The sequence below is a fragment of the Neofelis nebulosa genome, chromosome 17, assembly GCF_028018385.1.
Source record: "Neofelis nebulosa isolate mNeoNeb1 chromosome 17, mNeoNeb1.pri, whole genome shotgun sequence".
Taxonomy (NCBI): Eukaryota; Metazoa; Chordata; class Mammalia; order Carnivora; family Felidae; genus Neofelis; species Neofelis nebulosa.
In genome coordinates, this window is record NC_080798.1 from 38,850,361 (window position 1) to 38,867,529 (window position 17,169).

A 17,169-nucleotide genomic window follows, 5' to 3' on the forward strand; every position below is an offset into this window, starting at 1 on the left:
GGTCATTTCTTGCAAGACGGGGCCTAGAACTGTTTGCAACAGAACAAAGATACCTGAACTATCCTCCAGTACAATATACAATTATAACATCTAATAATGGTAGAGTATGGGCTCCAAGCATTTCATTTATTCAACAAATAAAAATATACAAATATATGGGTATCAAGGAACTTAAGTACCCTTAAAGTGTGTATGTGACTGTGCAAGTGCCAGTCCATGGTAAGAGCATACACACAGAACAAAAGTAGAGGAGTGCCTGGGTAGCTCAGTTGGTTGAGCTTCCAACTTTGACTCAGGTCACCATCTCCAGGTTTGTGAGTTCGAGCCCCATGTCGGGCTCTGTGCTGTCAGTGCAGAGACAGCTTTGGATCCTCTGTCCTCCTGTCTCTCTTCATCTCACATACTCTTGCATTCTCTCTTTAGAGTAAGTAAGTTTTAAAAGAAAACTAAAAAAAAACCCAAACAAACAAAAAACATGAGTAGAATTCCAACTTCACAATTAGTACCTTATCAACATGCCATGGTATGGCAGTAAGATAAGAAACTATACCAGAATGTGAACTTAAAATTTTCAGTTATCCTTATGTGATCATGAAGGAATTACTAAATCTTTCACAATTGCTGTTTCCTTATCTAGAAAATTAGAGTTGTGGTATCTCCTTCACTGAGGTGCTATGATTATGCAAAGCATTTTTACAGCAGAGATGTCAAATTTGCTCTCATTTTCTTATATAGTTTCCTTTCCTAGCCACTAAGATGAGCTTAATACCTCTCCAATTTGATCATTAGGATTTATAGCCTTGGGATGCCTGGGTGGCATATTCTGTTAAGCATCCAACTCCTGATTTCAGCTTAGGGTTGTGAGAGTGGGCCCTGCCTTGGCCTCCACACTGGGTGTAGAGCCTGCTTTGAGTTCTCTCTCTGTTGCTCTCCCCACCTCTCTATTTTACTATCTCTCTCTCAAAAGAAAAATTTTAAAAAGAAAAAAAAGACTTACAGTCTTAAATCTGAGTTAAATGTAAGATCCAGAAATTTCAAATGGACATACTATTTATGCATGGTAGTGCTAGATACCATAGAGAAATTCATGTTTTTCTCTTCAGCTACATTTTTTTTTGCTACATTTTTTTTAAGCAGGTTTCACACCCAGCATGGAGCCCAATGCAGGGCTTGAACTCATGACCCTGAGATCAAGACCAGAGCTAAGATCAAGAGTTGAACATTTAACTGACTGGGCCACCCAGGAGTCCCTCCTCAGCTACATTTATTTATTTTTACATTTTTTTAAATCTAAAAAATAAAACATTCGTATTGTAGTATATAGTTAATATAGAAAAAAAAAAGAGGGAGCCAAGATGGCGGAACAACATGGAAGGTTTTTTTTGCATGTTGCATCCATGAAATACAGTCAGATCAACACTAAACCATCCTGAACACCTAGAATACTGATTAACACAACAATCCGCACAACCTGAACCACAGAACTCAGCAGGTACATGGCGTGGAGAGGTAAACTGGGGGAGAGAGAAGCCACAGAGCTGTTTTTGCTTGTGGAGAGAGGATGGAGATGGGGGGGAAGAATACGGGAAAAGCACCCCCCCCCCCAAAAGCAGCTGGAGAGAAAGTGGCCAAGTGGAAACAGCCACAGGGACTAAACTAAAAAGGGAAAGGAGAAAGGAGAGGGTTTCAATTCCATTAAGGCTATAAAGAGGGGGAGCACAGAGTCTGAAACTCTGCAGCTGATACCTCACAGTGCTCTGGTGGGAAGGGGGAATCCCCAGGAGCACAGTGATGTCAGGGCAGTCCTCGGGCCATATGGGGAATGGTGGTTCCTCCGCTGGGAGGACATGAGGTAGAGGCTGTGTGACCCCCCCCCCCACGCCCCAACAGGCAAAGGTGCCAGCAGACCACGGAGAACAACCACATTTTCTGGTGCTGGAACAAGGTCCTTAAGGGTGAAGCCTGGTGCCAGGTGTGTGTTGTGATTTTCCAAAATCCCTGAAATACTGCTGCTATGCGATGGTGTGAACATTTTCTGGGGTGGGCTGGCACCCAGCCACAGTCTCTGGGCATCAGCAGCAGCATGATTCTGTGAATATTCCTGGGTGCGGCTAGCACCCAGCCACTGCTCGGTGAGACCCTCCCCCAGAGGATCTGAGCAGGTCAAAGCCACAGTCCTTCAGAAGTGAGGGGTCAGGAAACACAGCTGCATCTGAGGTAAAACTCAGGACGGAAGTGCGACATGGTAACCTGATGCCTGGGTCACAGACAGTGTAAAAGCAGGGAGTGGACAGAAGCCAGAGACAAAGGATGGGTGCACAAGTGCTGGTTGGGGAGAGCAGAGAGTTCCAATACTAGAGACTGGGTAGCTGGGTGACACCATTTTCACCCCTCCTGTGCATGCCCATATACACCTACAAACCCAACAACAATTCACTCCACTAAACTAAGCAGCACCATCTAGTGGACAATGGAGCCATTACACTAAGACCCTCTGAACTGGGCCAACCTCGCTCTTCAAAAACACCACAAATCTCTCTGCTGACTTTATGGACTATAAAGTGTTTCATAGTTTGACTTGTAGGGGAAACTGATGTAATTTCAATCGTATTTCAGTCTGCTTGCTGGTCTATGTATTCAATTTTATTTTTTTCTTTTTTGTTTTCTTTTTGTTAAATGCAGAAAGAGAAAAAAATTATTTTTATTTTTAATTTTTATTAAAAATATTTTTTAATTTTTCTTCTACTACATTTCTTACTTTTCTGTAAACTTTTTGAAATTCTATTTTTCTTCCATCATTTCATTTTATTCTATTTCATTGTATTCATTTTTTCAAATTTCAAATGTTTTCCTTTTGTTTTCTTTCTTTTCCTTTCTTCTCTATTTCCCGTTTTTACTCTAATCTATCAAGCTCCTTTCAACAACCAGACCAAAACACACCTAGGATCTAGCATCACTTATTTGATTTCGTTTTTGTGTGTTTTGTTTTAATTTTAAGGTTTTTTTTTTTTAATTTCAGTTTTTTCATTTTAATTTTTCTTTACTTTATTAATTCATTTCCTTCCTTCAAAATGATGAAAAGGAGGAATTCACTTCAAAAGAGTGAGCAGGAAGAAATGACAGCCAGGGACTTAATCCACACAGATACAAGCAAGATGCCTGAACCAGAATTTAGAATCACGAAATTAAGAATACTAGCTGGGGTCGAAAACAGATTAGAATCCCTTTGTATGTAGATAAGGAAGTAAAAGCTACTCAGGATGAAAAAAAAATGGTATAACTGAGCTGCAATCTTGAATGGATGCCACGGCGGCAAAGATGGATGAGGCAGAGCAACAAATCAGCAATACAGAGGACAAACATATGGAGACTAATGAAGCAGAAAAAAGAGGGAGACTAAGGCAAAAGAGCATGATTTAATCAATGACTCATTAAAAAAGAACAAATCAAAATCATAGGGGTCCCAGAAGATGAGGGAGATAAAAAGGGGTAGAGGGTTATATGAGCAAATCATAGTAGAAAACTCTCCTAATCTGGGAAAAGACACAGACAGCAAAATCCAGGAAGCACAGAGGACTCCCATTAGATTCAACAAAAACCGACTATCAACAAGGCATATCATAGTCAAATTCACAAAATACTCAGGCAAGGAAAGAATCATGAAAGCAGCAATGGAAAAAAAAAAAAAAGTCCTTAATCTACAAGGGAAGACAGATCAGGTTTGCAGCAGACCTATCCACAGAAACATGACAGGCCAGAAAGGAGTGGCAGGCTATATTCAATGTGCTAAATCAGAAAAACATGCAGCCAGGGCACCTGGGTGGCTCAGTCGGTTGAGTGTCTGACTTCGGCTCAGGTCATGATTTCATGGGTCATGGGTTCGAGCCCCACATCGGGCTCTGTGCTGACAGCTCAGAGCCTGGAGCCTGCTTCGGATTCTGTGTGTCCTTCTCTCTCTCTGCCCCTCCCCTTTGTTCTCGTAAACATTAAAAAAATTAAAATGAAAAATATGCAGCCAAGAATTCTTTATCCAGCAAAGCTGTCATTCATAATAGAAGGAGAGATTAAAAGTTTCCCAGACAAACAAAAATTAAAGGAGTTCATGACCACCAAACCAGCCCTGCAAGAAGTTTTAAGGGGGACTCTCTGAGGGGAGAAAAGATGAAACAAAAATAAAAAATAAAAAAGAAAAAAAAAGACCAAATGCAACAAAGACAAGAAAGGACCAGAGAATACCACCAGAAACTCCAACTCTATAAGAAACATATTAGCAATACATTCATCTTTCATTACTCATTCTAATTGTCAACGGACTAAATGCTCCAATCAAAAGACATAGGGTAACAGAATGGACAAAAACATGATCCAACTATATGTTATTTACCAGAGACCCACTTTAGACCTAAAGACACCTTCAGATTGAAAGTAAAGGGATGGAAAACTATCTATCATGCTAATCATTGACAAAAGAATGCTGGAGTAGCCATTCTTATGTCAGATAATCTAGATTATAAAATAAAAACTACAACAAGAGATGAAGAAGGGCATTATATCATAATAAAGAGGTCTATCCACCAAGAAGACCTAACAATTGTAAACATTTATGGTCCAAATGTGATAGCACCCAAATATATAGAAAAATTGATTACAAACATAAAGAAACTCATCAATAGTAATACCATAATAGTAGATTCCAAATCCCTACTCACAGCAACAGACAGATCATCTAATCAAAAAATCAACAAGGAAACAATGGCTTTGAATGACACATTGGACCAGATGGACTTAACAGATATATTCAGAACATTTCATCCTAAAGCAGTGTAATATACGTTCTTCTCCAGTAAATATGGAACGTTCTCCAGAATAGATCACATACTGGGACACAAATCAGCCTTCAACAAGTACAAAAGATCGAGATCATATTTTCAGACCACAATGCTATAAACTCAAACACAACCACAAGAAAAAAATTTGGAAAGATAACAAATACTTGGAAACTAAAGAACATCCTACTAAAGAATGAATGGACTAACCAATAACTTAAAGAAGAAATTAAAAAGTACATGGAAGCCAATGAAAATAATAACACCACAGCCCAAAACCTCTGGGATGAAGCAAAGGCAGTAATAAGAGGGAAGTACATAGAAATCCAGGCCTTCCTAAAGAAGGAAGAAAGATCTCAGATACACAACCTAACCTCACACCTTAAAGAACTGGAAAAAGAACAGCAAATAAAACCCCAAACCAGAAGACAGGAAATAATAAAGATGAGAGCAGAAATTAATGCTGTTGAAACCAAAAAACAGTAGAATAGATCAATGAAACCAGAAGCTGGTTCTTTGAAAGAGTTAACAAAATCGATAAACCTGTAGCCAGTTTTATCAAAAAGAAAAAGGAAAAGACCCAAATAAACAAAATCAAGAATGAAAGAGAAGAGATCACAACCAACACAGCAGAAATAAAAGCAATAATAAGAGAATACTATGGGCAATTATATGCCAATAAAACGGGGAATCTGGAAGAAATGGACAAATTCCCAGAAACATATAAACTACTAAAACTGAAACAGGAAGAAATAGAAAATTTGAACAGACACATAACCAGTAAAGAAATTGAATTAGTAATCGAAAATCTCCCAAAAAACAAGATTCCAAGGCCGGATGGCTTTCCAGGGGAATTCTACCAAACATCTAAAGAAAAGTTAATACCTTTTCTCTTGAAGCTGTTCCAAAAAATAGAAATGGAAGGAAAACTTCCAAACTCTTTCTATGAAGTCAGCATTACCTTGATTCCAAAACCAGACAGAGACCCCACTAAAAAGGAGAATAATAGACCAATTTCCCTGATGAACATGGATGCAAAAATCCTCAAGAGGATAAGAGCCAACCAGATCCAACCATACATTAAAAAAAAATTATACACCACGACCCAGTGGGATTTATACCTGGGATGAAGGGCTGGTTCAATATCTGCAAAACAATTAATGTGATTCATCACATCAATAAAAGAAAGGACAAGAACCACATGATCCTCTCAATAGATGCAGATAAAGCATTTGACAAAATACAGCATCCTTTCTTGATAAAAGCCCTCAATAAAGTAGGGATAGAAGGATCATACCTCGAGATCATAAAAGCCATATACTAATGACCCAATGCTAATAACATCCTCAATGGGGAAAAAATGAGAGCTTTCTCCCTAAGGTCAGGAACAAGATAGGGACGTCCCCTCTTGCCACTGTTAGTCAACACAGTATTGGAAATCTTAGTCTCAGCAATCAGACAACACACAGCAATAAAAGGCATCCAAATCAGCCAGGAGGAGGTCAAATTTTCACTCTTTGCAGATGACACAATACTCTATATGGAAAACACGAAAGATTCCACCAAAAAAACTGCTAGAACTGACCCATGAATTCAGCAAAGTTGCAGGATATAAAATCAATGCACACAAATTGGTTGTATGCCTACACACCAACAATGAAGCAACAGAAATGAAATCAAGGAATCGATCCCATTTATAATTGCACCAAAACCGATAAAATACCTAGGAATAAATCTAACCAAAGAGGTGAAAAATCTATACCCTGAAAAGTATAGAAAGTGTATGAAAGAAATTGAAGAAGACACAAAAAAAAATGGAAAAAGATTCCATGCCCCTGGATAGGAAGAACAAATATTGTTAAAATGTCAATACTACCCAAAGCAATCTACATATTCAATGCAATACCTATCAAAATAGCACCAGAATTCTTCACAGAGCTAGAATTAACAATCCTGAATTTTGTCTGGAACCAGGAAAGACCCCGAATAGCCAAAGAAATCTTTAAAAAGAAAACCGAAGCTGGAGGCATCACAATCCCGGACTTCAAGCTGTGTTACAAAGCTGTAATCATCAAGACAATATGGTACTGGCACAAAAGCAGACACTCAGATCAATGGAACAGAACAGAGAACCCAGAAATGGACCCACAAACGTATGGCCAACTCATCTTTGACAAAACAGGAGAGAATATCCAATGGAATAAAGACGGTCTCTTCAGCAAATGGTGCTGGGAAAACTGGACAGCGACATGCAGAAGAATGAACCTGGACCACTTTCTTATACCATACACAAAAATAAACTCAAAACGTATGAAAGACCTAAATGTAAGACAGGAAGCCATCAAAATCCTTGAGGACAAAGCAGGCAAAAACCTCTTTGATCTTGGCCACAGCAAATTCTTACTTGACATGTCTCCAGACGCAAGGGAAACAAAGGCAAAAATGAACTACTGGGACCTCATCAAAATAAAAGGCCTCTGCACAGCAAAGGAAACAATCAGCAAAACTAAAAGCCAGCCAACAGAATGGGAGATGTTTGCAAACGACACATCAGATAAAGGGTTAGTATACAAAATCTATAAAGAACTTATCAAACTCAACACCCAAAAAACAAATAATCCAGGGAAGAAATGGGCAAAAGACATGAATAGATACTTCTCCAAGGAAGACTTCCAGATGGCCAACCGACATATGAAAACATGCTCAACATCTCTCATCATCAGGGAAATACAAATCAAAACCACACGGAGATACCACCTCACTCCTGTCAAAATGGCTAACATTAACAACTCAGGCAACAACAAATGTGGGCGAGGATGTGGAGAAAGAGGATCTCTTTTGCACTGCTGGTGGGAATGGAAGCTGGTGCAGCCACTCTGGAAAACAGTATGGAGGTTTCTCAAAAAATTAAAAATAAAACTACCCTACAACCCAGCAGTTGCACTACTAGGTATTTATCCAAGGGATATAGGTATGCTGTTTTGAAGGGACACTGCACCCCCATGTTTATAGCAGCACCAGCAACAATAGCCAAAGTATGGAAAGAGCCCAAATGTCCATCGATGGATGAATGGATAAAGATGTGGTGTGTGTGTATATATATATATATATATATATATATATATATATATATATATATATATACATATATACAGTGTGTATATACAGTGTATATATATATATATATATATATACATACAGTGTGTATATACAGTGTGTGTGTGTGTATATATGTATATATAGATATATAGATATGTATATATATGGATAGATAGATACAGTGAATATTACTCAGCAATGAAAAAAATGAAATGTTGCCATTTGGAGCTACGTGGATGGAACTAGAGGGTATTATGCTAAGTGAAATTAGTCAGAGAAAGACAAATATCATAGGACTTCACTCATATGAGCACTTTAAGATACAAAACAGATGAACATAAGGGAAGGGAAGCAAAAATATAAAAACAGGGAGGGGGACAAAACAAGAGACTCTTAAACATGGAGAACAAATAGAGGGTTTTTGGAGGGGTTGTTGGAGGGGGGATGGGCTAAATGGGTAAGGGGCTTAAGGAATCTATTCCTGAAATCATTGTTGCACCATGTGCTAACTAACTTGGATGTAAATTATAAAAAATAGATTTAATTTAAAAAAAGGAAAAAAAAAAGAAATTCTTTACCACATAGAATTGTCACGTCTTAAAGAAGATTAAGAAATTAGTTATATATTGACTGAGAACCCTGAAAATTTGATGTTGAAATAGATTAAAGATGAAGTGCAGAGAAAATACTTCTCCAGAAGTACTTTGGAGAAAATAAAGTTGGAGGGAGATTAAATATGTGATCTGTGCTTAGTATCTCCTAATTCTGTTAGGGTGTGTGTGTGTTATCTATTAATTAGAATTCAATTCATATCCACAGTGATTGAGTAAATGCATGGATCCAGGGAATTTAGTCAGTGATTATGGTAAAAGATAGAGAATAAAACCATCACCCTTGTTTTCTTGAGGCTCAGGATCTGAGGGGAGGCAGGGGAAATCCACTAGGCATAAATACTAGTTAAGTGATATTTTCTTAGGAGCACCTGGATGGCTCAGATAGCTAAATGTCTAACTTTGGCTCAGGTCATGACCTCGCCATCTGTGGGCTCAAGCCCCATGTCAGGCTCTGTACTGACAGCTCAGAGCCTGGAACCTGCTTTGGATTCTGTGTCTCCTACTCTCTCTGCTCCTTCCCTGCTTGTCTCTGTCTCTCTCTCTTTCAAAAATAAATAAACATTAATTTTTTTAAGTAATATTTTCTTGTAATCTTTGTCTAGACAGAGGTTTATGCTACTTAAGCTAATTAGGAATGATGGTCACGAAGATTTTCAAGTATCTACATTATAGCCCATGGGAGACCATCTGAGGATCAGTAGTAGACAACTTCCTAGTAGAGACCTTCTCCAAGTCTTTACATTGGTCTGGCCAATGCATAATAGTTTCATAACTAGAAGAGCTTAAGTTTGTCTTTGAGATCTCAACTAAGACGTGTTTTCTTTATTTTTGAAATTCTTGTGCTGGTTTCATCATTTTCAAAACGTAGAGCCCCAAATTTTGGCCAAAAATGTACAAGATGACATCAACTTTTCTCACTATTAGTTTTACAAATCACGTGATTCAGGTGGTGTCTGACAGATCTTTCCATTCAAAGACACGGAAAGATATCTTTCACAATTAAAGGTTATACTATGGTGTGATAGTTTGAAGAGTTTACAATTAAGGGGGTTTAGTATGAGGCTATACAGTGGAAGATTATAAATATTCTCTTTCCCAAAAAGATTTCATTTAAGCATATAACACTGATAATCACTGCCTACATAATTATTACATTGGCAATTGCACAATGATGATTTTAAAAATTTTTATCATCCCTTATACAGTTACTAGCTGGCATTCTTATCCCTGAGAAAAGTTTACTCATTTTCACCTCCCCTTCCTCCTTCTCTTCCCTCTTTCTTCCTTTCTTCCTCCCTCCCTCCCTTCCTTCCTTCTATTTAAAAAAATTAACACAGTTCAAATCACTATGTCTGGTTCATTTCTGCTCCTTGCTCCTTCACTGCCAAAACTTGGAGCAGAGAGTGCCTCAGATTCTCTGCTTTCTTTTTGTCTGTGATAAACACAATATAAAATTTCTACTGCATCAAGCTTTAAATTTCACATTATCCTATTTACTTGACCTTGACAGATTTGGCATCCTTTCTCCTGGCTGTGAGCAGAAAGTTCTTGATTTCCTCAAGGTTATGAGGCATAACTACAAAGCCTGCAGGAGAGCATGTGACCTGCAGGAAGCAAAGGGATGGAAATGAAAGAGACTGCCAATATTTGTCTCCTGGCAGTTAAACCTTCCCTTGAAAGAACTGAACATTTTGGGTAAGTAATTTTGAACATTGCTATATATTATTGTTGATGACAAGTTGTCCAAGATTTGGACAGTAGTAGCCTCTCATACCAATCTCTATGTCCTTGTTTTTTTCTATATATTCTAGGTAACTGAAGTTCTCTGTGCTCTATGCGAAAGGGATGAGTTTTGTGAGGCTGTGTTTGCTTTTTTGCCTTTTTTCTACCTTTTTTTAATGAGAATATAACTTCTGGAATTTCAAATTTCTTTTATGGTTCCCATTACCTCAGCTACTTAGAATTTCTTGAGTCTGATAGTTTTGCTAGGTTATCTCTCAGAGTTGACAATTCCAGATCAATTTCTCCACATACACAGTATACTTTTAAATATACATATTCAGATCTGCTTTTGCAACTCCCAAATTTTCTTGGATTACAGCTTTAAATATTAGTTCTCCTCTACAGTTTTGTTTTTTCTTCTTCAAGGATGGATCATCCTCAGCAATCTTTTTTGTGTTTTTATTCATTTTTGAGAGAGAGAGAAAGAGACAGAATGCAAGAGGGGGAGGGGCAGAGAGAGAGGGAGACACAGAGACACAAAATCTGAAGCAGGTTCCAGGCTCTGAGCTGTGAGCAGAGAGCCTGATGCAGGGCTTGAACCCAAGAGTGGTGAGATCATGACCTGAGCCAAAGTTGGTTGCTCGACTGACTGAGCCACCCAAGCACCCCATCCCAACAATCTTTTATCTCCATCACTATTTGGTTGCTTTAGCTAATTTCATCTAATTTCTTTTGTGAAATTTTCAGTTGTTTCTATTGGAAAACAGGCATGATTGTGATTTTTCTTTAGTTATAAATTGTTACGTATTTTTCTCTGTCTTTAATTTTTGTTTTCTACATTTGGTTAATTTTCATTTTGCATCTTTCTTTTTTTGTTCATTTCTGAGTCTATAAATCTGTGACTTGAGATTGTTTTCTTTCTACTGTAAAGACATACTGAAAGATATTTAGTTCAATTTGACATATTATGGTATAGTTTACTTCTGTTTTGAGGTGGAATATTTTTAGGGAGGTGATTTATCATCAACTGAAATATTTTCTAGTGGTCAATGTTCTTATACTAAATTTACACAGTATATCTGATTAGACAGCCTTTATTCATTTTCAAGTGTTTTATATTATCCTGCACAAGAAATAACAGGTGATTTTATATTCACAGAGTGGAGTTTGAGTAACTCACTAGGTTTCTCAGTTTAAAAGTGTCTCTTTTGGCACAGTGAAGTATGGACCATTAAGAAATAACACTTTTTGGAGGAGAAGCTAGTATTTCTTCTGATTTTGTGGTTTCATCTCTCCTTCTGCCCTTTTCCCTCTCTCTCTTTCTTTCTCTCTCTCCTCACCACCAAGTTTGCAAATAAGCCCCTGGCTCCCAAACCCAATTCTTCCTGATACTGTTCTTCTGTTCTTTGGACACATTTTATAGCTACTTTCTTTTAACTTCACAATATCAAGTATCATGACCCACTGATCAGGTGTGTTCTTATTTCCCCTTTCAGTGTAGAACTCTTCCCCGCCCCCGTTTTTAACTCTTAAGGTGACTTATGTCAGTGTTCTATAGTGGTGGACATAGGCTACCTTCTCCTATTTTACAGTCTCTATCTGGCTCTGTTTCAGTATGAAGTGTGGAGCTAAATTTGCTGGTGTTTTATATGTATTTTCTTAATTATTATCACTTGAGGACTGTAGAATTCTCTGTACTGTAGTTATGTGTCAAGTATGGGTGATGTATTATTTTATTTGATCTTTCCTGTCAATGGCATGTTTTTTTTTGGAGGAAATATGAAGAGATTCTGATTGAAGAAATCTCTGTTATCCCACAGTTTCCAGTAAGTCCCTTTTTCACTTAATTTTTACTATAGACAGCCTAAGTAATGAGCTTGAATATTGAGGATGACACCATTTTTTAGTCAACATAATGACAGAATATATGTGAATTTAGTAGTTTAGTCTATGCCTAGGGAAATGAGCCCATCTCACTCATGGTGTAGAGACTGACCACTGCATAAGTTCTAACACAAGGTTTAAAATGAGCAGAGGTGCCATAGGTGAATCAGGAGAGCTTTTCCACATAAGGACTCAGGTTTAAGGGTGTCTACTACATTAGAGTGCATGTTAAAGTATTTGAGCAAAAGACACAGAATCTAAAACCAAGAGATTATACAGTATGGCTTTCATATCACTGTTGACAAAGGAACTTTCTGTGTCCAACAGACCCGAGTCCAATTTTATAATTATCAGATACACTTTTCTTGAAATTTAGTACTGATTAAATATAAATGTCTTAATAATTATGGGAAAATAGCAATGGCTGAGACTTTACCTAAATATCATTGTCCATTATTTTTCCTCACTGATGGCCTTCTTTGACTTCTTTTAATGTCTTTCCTCCTAGCCATTTCCAACTATATCCCAACACCAGTATAAATCCCAGGTGAGTTTTAGTAAGTGCTCTCAGAGACCAATGGGTAACTTCCTAGGTGCTGACTTACCAAGATTTTTGCATGGAAGAGAGGATACTGGAAATGCTAGGTTGTTCATCATAGCCTCCAATTAATTCATAGTCTAAAACACTCCTTTAAGTTGTCATATCTGTGAAGCTCCTTTCCTCAAGTAAAACCAGATGGCGTAATGCATCTATCCAAACCAACCCATTAGCTTCAGTGTTTTGTTCTGTTTCTGTTTTTTGGCAATGTCACTTTCATCCCACCTTTTGAAATTGTGATTCATTCTCCCTGGCTTTGCAATGCCTTTCAGATTATATTCTGAGTACTGTCTTACTCATTAAAACATTTGTCTCCTCACTATAAATCATGACTTGGCTTTCCCTCTAGCTAACTTGTCTTAATGTATCTTGGATAAATTCTATATATGTTTAGATCTGGACAAACATACAACTATGTCACTGAGATGAACTGCCACTAAGATAATTCTGTTTTCCAGTGGGAACTAAAAAACAATTGATGGCTTCAAAATTCATTAAGTATTTATTGAGTACCTGACATGTAACAATGTATTGTGGTGAAGATATGATGGTAAACAAGAATGACATTCTCTCTCCTTTCACAGAGAATTTAGTTTTATGACATAGAGAAGCAAGTCAAAGTTGTCTTTTTTTTTCTTTCTTTCCCATAAAATAAGTAATGCTATTAAAAGGAATTCCAGGATATCAGGGGAAAATCTATGCATATATAATGAGATGGAAGGGGATCTCTAACTAGTTAGAGAGAATATAAATGGAGACCAAAGAATGTGCTGAAGTTGTAACTTTAAAGGATTGGGAATTTTATCAAGTTGTCTTACCCACTTCCAACTAATTGAGCTATCCCAGCTTAGGGTCCAAGTAAGAGCACAACAGAGAAAATCCATCCCTATGGTGTACTACCCAAATTCTTAATCAAAACAAAGTAACCAGTGTAACAAACAGTCATTCCTTTATGCACTAAATGTGGAATATCTTGTAACACAGCAATAGTTAACTGTAACAAAACTCAGTTATCTGGGAGTGATAGGACACTACAATAAAAATTTACAACTTGTGGCACTGACTTTAAAATGGTGGATGGAGGCCAGAATTTTCTTAAGAAGCCTGTTGAGGAGGTCCGGAAAGACAATGAGGGAAAAGTTTCTGGAGACTGGAGGAAAAAAAAAGGAAGAAAAAAAAAAGAAAGAAAAAGAAAAACGAGAGACACTACCTATGTAATAGCAGAATGTTTGGCAACACTGTAGCCTGAGAAAATATGGAAAAGAGAAAGAGTGCCCAATTGACTCATGGATCTGGCTAGGAAATTTATAGGCAAAACATTAAAACATGGCAATTGGCTTCTTCAAGCTCACTATGTTAAAATATGACAAGAGAAAAATGAACTAAAGAAAGACTGTTGATTTTTTTAGGACAATTTAGAGGAATCATAAAGCAATAAGAACTTGTGTTCTAAAATAAAACTTTTAACCCCCAGCAAAATATTCACAAAGTTAAAGAAAAATGTAGTTGAGCGACTGTTACAGGCATCCTTTTGTATGTACTGGATAGGTGAGCAAAGAAGCCGACTTGTGTATTCCAAACACAGCAAAGATAATAAAAATAACCAAGTAATCCAGCTGACAGTCAGAAATGAAGTCCCAAACATAGACTCAGTTTATCAAAGCAAGCTGTCTCTGGAAATTTGCCTCACCCTAGTTGAGGATTCCAGTCACTATGGAGCACAGATAAGACACCTCCCCCGTGCTCTGCCTGGGTCCTAAACCACAAAATCATAAGCACGCTAAGATGGTTGCTTTATGGGATACCTGGGTGGCTCACATGGTTAAGCATCCAACCCTTGGTTTCGGCTCAGGTCATGATCTCATAGTTTCATGGATTCAAGCCCTGTGTTGGGCTCTGTGCTGGCAACATGGAGCCTACTTGATATTCTCTCTCTCTCTCTCTCTCTCTCTCTCTCTCTCTCTCTCTCTCTCTCTCTCCACGCCCTCCCCCTCACACACACACTGTCTCTGTCTCTCTCAAAATAAATAAAGTTCAAAAAAATTTTTTTTAATATAATGGTTCCTTTATGCCACTAAAGTTTGGGATGGTTTGAAATGCAGCAACATATATAAATATATTGCCATTAAATATTCCCAAGTAGGTGCGTGGTTGTGTGATGGTTAATTTTATGTAACAACTTGTCTGGGCCAAAGAACGCCCAGAGAATCGGGCTAAATATCATTCCTGGATGTGTCTGTGAGGGTGTTTCTGAAAGAGATTAGCATTTGAATTAATGGACTGAGGAAAGCTGATGTTCCTCACCAATGTCCATAATCATCACTCAATCTTCAGACCTGAATACAACAAGAAGGTTGATTTGTTCTCTGCTTGATTGCAGGAGTTGTGACGTCCATCTTCTCCTGACCTAGGTGCTCCTGGATCTCAGGCCTTCAGACTCTGACTGGAAAATAACATTGGCTCTTTGACTCTCAAGCCTTCAAACTATGCCAAATGCTTTCCTGGGTCTCTCCATTGCAGAAAGCAGAGTATGGGACATCTCAGTTCTCTCTATACTCTATACTCCACAAGCCAATATTAGAATAAATCTTTTCATATATTGTTCTCTTTCTACTATTCTGTTTCTCTGAGAATCCTGACTAATTCACATTACCAGCCTCAAGATCTAGAGAATGCATTATGCTAGAGATACAGATGTGGAATCCATCATAGTATAAATGACAACTGAAGCAATGAAGGCAGATGAAATAACTCAAGGAGAGTGAGTGAAAGTAGTGCAAACGATACTAGAAATGATCATAAGAGACAGACAATTAAATAGTTGTGCACAAACACTTTACCTACTCTACTAGAAAGATTTACAGATGTTAGAGCTGCAAGAAAGAGGCGATTTCTTATCTTGTCTGGGCAGATCACAGACGACTCTAAAGAGAAATTATGCTTGAACGTAGTTTGAGGTTTGAGTGAGGATTCACCAAACGAAATGGTGAAGAGGAATGGAGCAGCCTGCCCCATATTCCTGCAGGAACAATGCAGAAAAGCTGGTTAGCTCTGCATCAGAATGTGTGCTCCTCTTTCAAAATCTGGAATTGTCACTGGGAGAAGGTTGCCCAGCAACAAACTGTAGTTCCCAGACACATATCTTGTGACTTTATTCTTACCAATGGGAAGTGAGCTTAAGGGATGTCTGTCCCTTCTGGGCCAGAATTTTAAAAAGTTTTTTTTTCCCCATTGTTTCTATCTTGGTTAGAAGAAAAATCTGAGAACCCCAGTAAATGGAATCAGCCTGGGGCCTGAACTGCCACGTGGAGATACATCACCTGGTGTCCAGGAACACCCTCATTTTACAGTTTCATGAATACAAATAAAATTCTATTTTGTTAAGCCACTGATATTTTGTGACTTGTAACAGCATCCGACATCACCTTCTTCTGTAGCTATCCTAAACTGTTTTAGGTTAGGGTATTAGGGAATGTGGACAAGAGAGCATGAGAGTTTTTGCAGGGATGAGATGTATACGATCTTACATGTTCCTGATTGTATTTAACAGTTTCTTAAAGACAAGTAACAATATATTGGCATGATCAAAATTATCTTTTGAGATCTTAGTAAGCACAGAAAATCATGTGATTGCTTTTCATCCCAAATTTACCTCCTCCATGAACACAGGGTATCAATAATTGGAGTCTATTTGCCCACATTGGCAACCCACGTCTACGTCATTTTCATCTTACTCTATTTTATTATCATTTTGCAGAAAATGCACATGCGAGGGAGAGGGAGAGAGAAGTATAATTTTTAAAATGCAAGAAAACATACAGTGAGCTTCTAATCACCCCCCATATTCAGAGGCTTATGTGCTACAGAGGTTGGATTCATCGGATGGTGAAATAACAGTACTTTTTCCCCCCACTGAACTTATTACTGTGTGTCTCACACTGTGAAGAAAAAGTAATAAGTGAAATGTAACCATTTGATAGCTCTATTGTGTGTGTGTGTGTGTGTGTGTGTGTGTGTGTGCGCGTGTTGGTAAGTGTAAAGGAAGAGGGGAAAATACCTTAGAGTATCTGAGCTATATTTTTTACAATAGGACACATTACATAACTACTTCTTGTTGAACTGTAATTATAACAGAGCCACCTTTATAAACACGAATACAGGGGAAACTAATTAGACACAGACAATAAGTAAATATTATTCTCTTAATTAGATCTTCTTCTACTGGAAATCCTGCTTTGTTCCTGCTACTCCAGTGTGAATGACATTTGAATCATAACAGTGTCTCACAGAATGGTCTTTCAGGGATGAAAAAGACAGGCACAATGTCACAGTCAATGAATGCCTTTTCAAATCTTTGCTAATCTGAAGTCAATGAAATGCAGTCCCCAAAACAGCTGCTTTTGCTGATTTGTATACCCGCATAATT

General features: G+C 37.8%; 1 pseudogene; it reads right to left on the reverse strand.

Annotated features, from left to right (window-relative positions):
- Positions 1-9,885: 9,885 nt before the first annotated feature.
- Positions 9,886-10,113, reverse strand: LOC131499203 (large ribosomal subunit protein eL38-like; annotated as a pseudogene).
- Positions 10,114-17,169: the final 7,056 nt, after the last annotated feature.